Below are 6,613 nucleotides of genomic sequence, written 5' to 3'. Positions count from 1 at the left end.
AGTCAGTTACCTATAAGGGAGTACCCATACGACTGTCAGCTGATTTCTCAACAGAAACTTTGCAGGCCAGAAGGGAGTGGCAAGAAATATTCAAAGTGATGAATAGCAAGAACCTACAACCAAGATTACTTTATCCAGCAAAGCTATCATTCAGAATTGAAGGTCAGATAAAGAGCTTCACAGATAAGGAAAAGCTAAAGGAGTTCATCACCACTAAACCAGTATTATACGAAATGCTGAAAGGTATCCTTTAAGAAGAGGAAGAAGAAGAAAAAGGTAAAGATACAAATTATGAACAACAAACATGCATCTATCAACAAGTGAATCTAAGAATCAAGTGAATAAATAATCTGATGTACAGAATGAACTGGTTATTATAATAGAATCAGGGACATAGAAAGGGAATGGACTGACTATTCTTGGGGGGGAAAGGGGAGTGGGAGATACGGGAAGGGACTGGACAAAAATCGTGCACCTATGGATGAGGACAGTGGGTGGGGAGTGAGGGCGGAGGGTGGGGCAGGAACTGGGAGGAGGGGAGTTATGGGGGGAAAAGAAGAGGAACAAATGTAATAATCTGAACAATAAAGATTTAATTAAAACAAAAAACAAAAAAATAGGCAAATCACCTAAATAGATAATTTTTGAAAGAGGACATAAGAAAGGCAAGAGACATATGAAGACATGTTCAAAGTCACTAATCATCTGAGAGATGCAAATCAAAACGACAATGAGGTACCATCTCACACCTGTCAGAATGGCTATCATAAACAAATCAACAAATGACAAATGTGGCGAGGATGTGGAGAAAAAGGACCCCTCGTGCACTGCTGGTGGGAATGCAGACTGGTGCAGCCACTGTGGAAAACAGTATGGAGTTTCCTCAAAAAATTAAAAATGAAACTCCCATTTGACCCAGTAATCCCACTTCTAGGAATGTATCTCAAGAAATCAGAAACACCAATCAGAAAGGATATAAGCACCCCTATGTTCATATCAGCACCATTTACAATAGCAAAGATTTGGAAACAGACTAAATGTCCATCAGCAAACGAGTGGATTAGAAAACTGTGGTACATCTACACAATGGAATACTACGCTGCTGTAAAAAAGAAGGGACTCTTATCATTTGCAACATCATGGATGGACATGGAGAGCATTATACTTAAGCAAAATAAGCCAGTCGGAGAAAGATAAATATCACATGATCTCACTCATTTGTGGAATATAATGAACAACATAAATTGATGAACAAAAACAGATCCAGAGACAGAAGCATTGAACAGACCATCAAACCTCAGAGGGAAGGCAGGGGACAGTGGGGTGGTGGTGGTGGTGGTGTAAGAGATCAACCAAAGGACTTGTATGCATGCATATAAGCTTAACCAACGGACACAGACACTAGGGTGTGGGGGGCATGTGCTGGGGAGGTGGGGTGGCCTGGAAGAGGTCAATGGGGGAAACATGAGACATAATTAATACTTTAAACAATAAATAAATAAAAAATGAATAAAATAGAAAGAGAGTCTGATGGGCTCTCTTATCTTAACCTTGGAGGAGGCACTGGGGAGGCATTGTTAAGGGGCTTTGACCCTGGATATAGAGTGCTGTCAAGATGAAGAAGATGGTTGTGAGGAAGGGTTCATTTGAGCCCCCCCTGGCTATTGTGGTAAACATCAGCCTCAGGTAATAATTAATTCGATGGAGATCCACATTCTCTAGTCTAGACGGATCTACCATAGCATGTCTGGTTAGAAGGAACTCCAGAATGCAGAAAGCTCCCTTTTCCATCAGGATGGAAAAAGATGGTTGTTTATTTTCCTGAACCTGAAAAGACAGACTCAGAGCAACCCAGTGCCTGGTGCCTGGAGTTGTCTCAAGGCCTTAATGCCACATCCTATCCAAAAGAATAAAAGAACATAGTATAAAGCTTTGGTGTCAATAAAGCCCACTATTATAATACAAAATACACAATGGTAAAATTACTTTTAAAAACAGGATCTGGGTTTCTTAATTTATGATGGTACAATGTTATTGAGGAAACATACTCCTAAGTTTCAGAAAAGGATGTAGTCTATCATGCTCTGAAGAAGTGGTTGACAGCAATGTTTGTCTCAGTAAATTAGGATAGAGATTGAGTGAACATTCTGCTTCAAAATGTGGTTGGCTTAGATAACATTGATGGATAGTTTAGGTAAACTGAAGCAGTTTAATATCATTTGAAATATGTTTTATGAAAGTCTTAAATCTTTATGATGTATCAGAGAAACATCATAAATCATAGATCAAACTGAGGTAAATGTTGTCTTGTACAGATTTGCACAGATTTGTGTGGGATCTCAGAACTGTGTGTGTATGTGTGTGTATGCACATGCATGTGTGTTTTTGTGTATGCACACATGTGTATGTGAGTGTTACTCTCCCTCTGCCTGAGGAAAATAACCTATTTGCCTTTCCACTTCAATGTGACACATCTGCTGCAAAGTATCAGGGCCAATTGCTAAATGAAATGGGAAGACATATTTCCACTAAATGTCATCAGTGCTTACTAGGAAACCTTGTCTTTGTACTTGATTTAAAAGTGTTCCAGTTTTTACCCCTCGCTAGCCTATTAGTCCTTTCTTTTTGTTAAGGAAGGCAGCAGTTCTGAGACATTCTCTGTCTCTCTGTCTCAAAAAATATAACTGGGACTAGTGGTGGGAGCAATAGATAATAGCAAACATCATTAGGCACGAGGAAGGACAACATATTTCAACTCATGAAAATCTATTGTCAAAAACTATGATAGACTACATCCTTTTCTGAAACTTAGGAGACTGTTTCCTCAATAACATTGTACCATCATAAATTTAAGAAACTCAGACCCTGTTTTTAAAAGTAATTTTATCATTGCTTATTTTGTATTATTTAGTGTGATTTATTGACATCAAAGCTTTATATTGTTCTTTTATTCTTTTGGATATGATGTGGAATTTTTTTCTAAGCTATATTTTGTTAGATAAAAGGAAATGTAACAAAAAAATTAAAAATAAGATTTAGTCAATTTATGTTAGAAATGCTTTATGCTTTTGTCTCCTCTGAGCTTCTCAATGCAAGTTAGCATGTTAAAGGCTCTGAGAAGTCCTGTACTGTAGAAACTACTTAACTTTGTCAAATATTGTGGTTTCCAAAAATTTTTTACTGCTGAGCTCTTTTTATAAGCAGCATTTATTAACATCCTGAGGGGTTCTATAACATTTTAAACCTGGTAATATCTGAAAAAGAACCCCACTATGTTGCTTATGAATTGGAGTCATTTTACATTGTCTTTCTTGAGTGTCATTGCCTTCTCCAAATATGATCATATGCTATTCCACATGAATCGCTGTCACCATCTGTTTTTTAGTGAAGTCATATTTTATATAGTAGCAAAAATACATATCTTCAAAATGAACTCTGAAAATCTTTTAAAACACCTTTAAAATATATTATTCTGTTTTTAATTCAAATATTACTGTATATTTGACTCCAATAAATATTAAAGTTTGAGAATCACTGGGTTAGTCTAAAAGATATTTCATAGAAAAATATACAGCACTTAGTTAACAAATGTTCTGGGGCCTGTCCATATTGACTAGGAAACACCATTTGTGGGAATATTCTAAAGAGTAACTCCAAAGATTATTTTTATACTAATTAACAAGGAAGTGTCAAGACCAGAAAAAAAAGATACTTTAAGAACAGTACATTTTTAAGGGTCAAAGTTCAACAGAGATTTTTGAATATGAGTGAGAGATATAATTTTGATTTGTAGACAGGAAGGACTTCATGCATTTTCAGTAAAGTGAGTACACATCTTGGTTTCCCTAGTCTCCATTTGGTTAACTGTTCCAGTATAATTATAAATTGTTCCCTCATCACTCTCAAAGGTGTAGCCATTTTGAAGATATGTGATTATTCTTATTAGGCCATACTGACAAAAGCATCTTAAAGTATGGATATAGAAGCCTTCCATTCAAGGTCTTTTCTATCTATATATATAAAAGGCTAATATGCTAAGTGTCCGACCATCTGACTGGTTGCTATGACACGCATTGACCACCAGGAGGCAGACGCTCAACACAGGAGCTGCTGTGATGCCCACAGAGAACCTGGCACCCACAAAACAACACTCAGCTTCCCCCAACTGTGACACAGGCCCTGCCACCTCCCCAGAGTGACACCCCACCAAATTGCAGCCAGCACTGCCGAGACCCCATGGTGCAAAATGTGGCCCAGCCCAGCCTGGAAACGGTGGCTGTGGGCGCCAGGTGATGATGTCATGTAGCAACGCCCGGCTTCCTCTCCCTAGTGAGGGCTAGCCTCCTTGCAGTTTCTTCAGCCCAGGAACATGACTTGTTTTATAGCCAGATGCAAACATTTTACACTTTAACCCAATATCCGTGAAGCGTTTTCACGTGCCTCATCTCATTTGATCCTCACAGAAGTCCTGGAGTAGGTAGATAGGAGACTCGGTGGAATCATATTTTTTTTTTCATTAGCCAGAAAATGGAGATTTAGAAAGCTTAGAAACTTGACCTGACTGAAAAGAAGAGATGGTGGACCTTGAAAATGACTTCAGGTTTTCTCACTGCACAGAATATAGTCAAACACTGCTGCAGTTAAATATTTCACCCTTTGTTCTCCCTGCATGATCTACAATAATAATCTGCTTCGTGTTGATATTTACTGCTGTGTTGCTGACAATTACCTAAAAGAGAAGTTGGGGTGCTTCACTGGGCTGGAAAAAGTTTAGCTAAATCAGAAAGCAGGTCTAATTAAATAAGTTTATTCTATATCTATAAAAGGCTAAGTTGACTCATGCATGAGCGATACATATAAAGCTCTCACTGGCGCCAATCACACATGTGTGTTTCAATCTGTCATTGTTGATCATGAATTTAGTTGACACTTATATTATAGAGAAAGGGAAAATAGTGATATTAAAATATTCCTTCTAATTAATTTTCCTTCAATGTGCACAGATTCATGCACCAGGTCTCTAGTACAAGAATAAAACACAAAGCATGTAGAAGGGTCTATAGGAGGGACACAGGAAAGTTTCTGTCAGGTATTCAAGTCACGCTACCTGTTGGTGTATGGGGCAAGGTGGGGAATTCTGAAGTGTTTCTGCTTGCCTGTTTCTAAATATTCAACTGGTATATGCCACAATGGTATACAAGCTGGAGTTCACTTTGATGGGCAGGTACTGGGTCCCATCTGTTGCTAAATATTTTGAACATCACTTATGATTGAGCCTCTCCAACTTTAATGCATGTCAACAGATTCAGTGATTTGGTGATGATTCAATGAGATATGGGAGTCCTACCTGGAGAAGTTAGGATCCTAAAACCAACACATAAATTTAATAACAGTAATGTGAAAGAAAAATGGTTATTTTTAGAAGTTAATTCTTTTACATTGCCTTTCTTGAAATATTACTATGCTTGAAAGATTACTATGCTTGAGAAGCTATTCTAAGCACTTTAAATATGTTTACTCTTTTAATTTTCACAACTCCATTATATAAATACTATGATCCCCATTTTACAGGAGTAAACTGAGGCACAACCTAAGAAAGTTACCCAAGATTCATAGCAGTGGTGATGTAAATTCAAAATAAATTGAGGCTCTTATAGGTTGCAAGTCTTGTCCCAAAGAACTAAAAAAGTATTGCCAGTGAATCTGAAAATAGATCACAGAGATGTTCAAATTTAGACCTATCTGGATTTGAATTTAGTTCTAAAATTGTGTATTAGGCAAAGGGGCTGCAACCCTCCCAAATAATCCCTATATCCTAGCTGGGTTGACTTTGTTTCCAAGCCTCACCCACCCGATCTTTAGAAATATGTCCTAAGAGATCATATAACTGAAATGATTGTTACAAATATATAATTACTAGAGGCTCAGTGCACAAAATTTGTGCACTCGGGGCAGGGGGGTCTCTCCACCTGGCCTGCGCCCTCTCACAGTCTGGGAGCCCTTGGGGGATGTCCAACTGACACAGAGGCAGGAGAGGCTCCCACCACCGCCGCTGTGCTTGCCAGCCGTGAGCCCATTTAGGGCTTCTGGCTGAGTGGTGCTCCCCCTGTGGGAGCACACTGACCACCAGAGGGCAGCTCCTGCGTTGAGCATCTGCTCGCTGGTTGTCAGTGAGTGTCATAGTGACTGGTCATTCCATAGTTCGGTCAATTTGCATATTAGCCTTTTATTATATAGGATAGCCACACTTAATTTGCAAGGAAAAACTATCTACACTAATAAAAGAGAAACATGGTAATTGGAGTACGACCGCTACCCTTTTCATTGGCTAATCAGTGAGTATATGCAAATTAACTGTCAGCCAAGATGGCGGCCAGCAGCCAGGCACTGAAGCAAGCACGAGGCTTGCTTGCTGCAGACTCCAACGTTCCCCGCCTCACTTGCCGGCCTCTCATCTGCAAGTCTAAGCAACTATATACTATGTTGCAAATAAGAAGGTAAACAAAACCCCAGAAAACAGCCGGACTGAAACCCAGCCGGACCGAAACATTGTATCCATGTTTTCAGCAGCGAGGCCTCAGAGCTAAAGCTGGCCCAGAATAAAAAAAAAAAA

General features: G+C 38.9%; 1 protein-coding gene across 3 annotated transcripts in view; it reads right to left on the bottom strand.

The window, feature by feature from the left end:
- MACROD2 (MACRO domain containing 2) overlaps positions 1-6,613 on the bottom strand; it is a 1,947,520-nt gene that overhangs the window by 111,326 nt on the left and 1,829,581 nt on the right. The gene's annotated exons all lie outside the window — the stretch shown is intronic.

This window comes from Myotis brandtii, unplaced genomic scaffold, assembly GCF_000412655.1.
Source record: "Myotis brandtii unplaced genomic scaffold, ASM41265v1 scaffold137, whole genome shotgun sequence".
NCBI lineage: Eukaryota > Metazoa > Chordata > Mammalia > Chiroptera > Vespertilionidae > Myotis > Myotis brandtii.
This window is presented reverse-complemented; position numbering and strand designations above follow the sequence as displayed.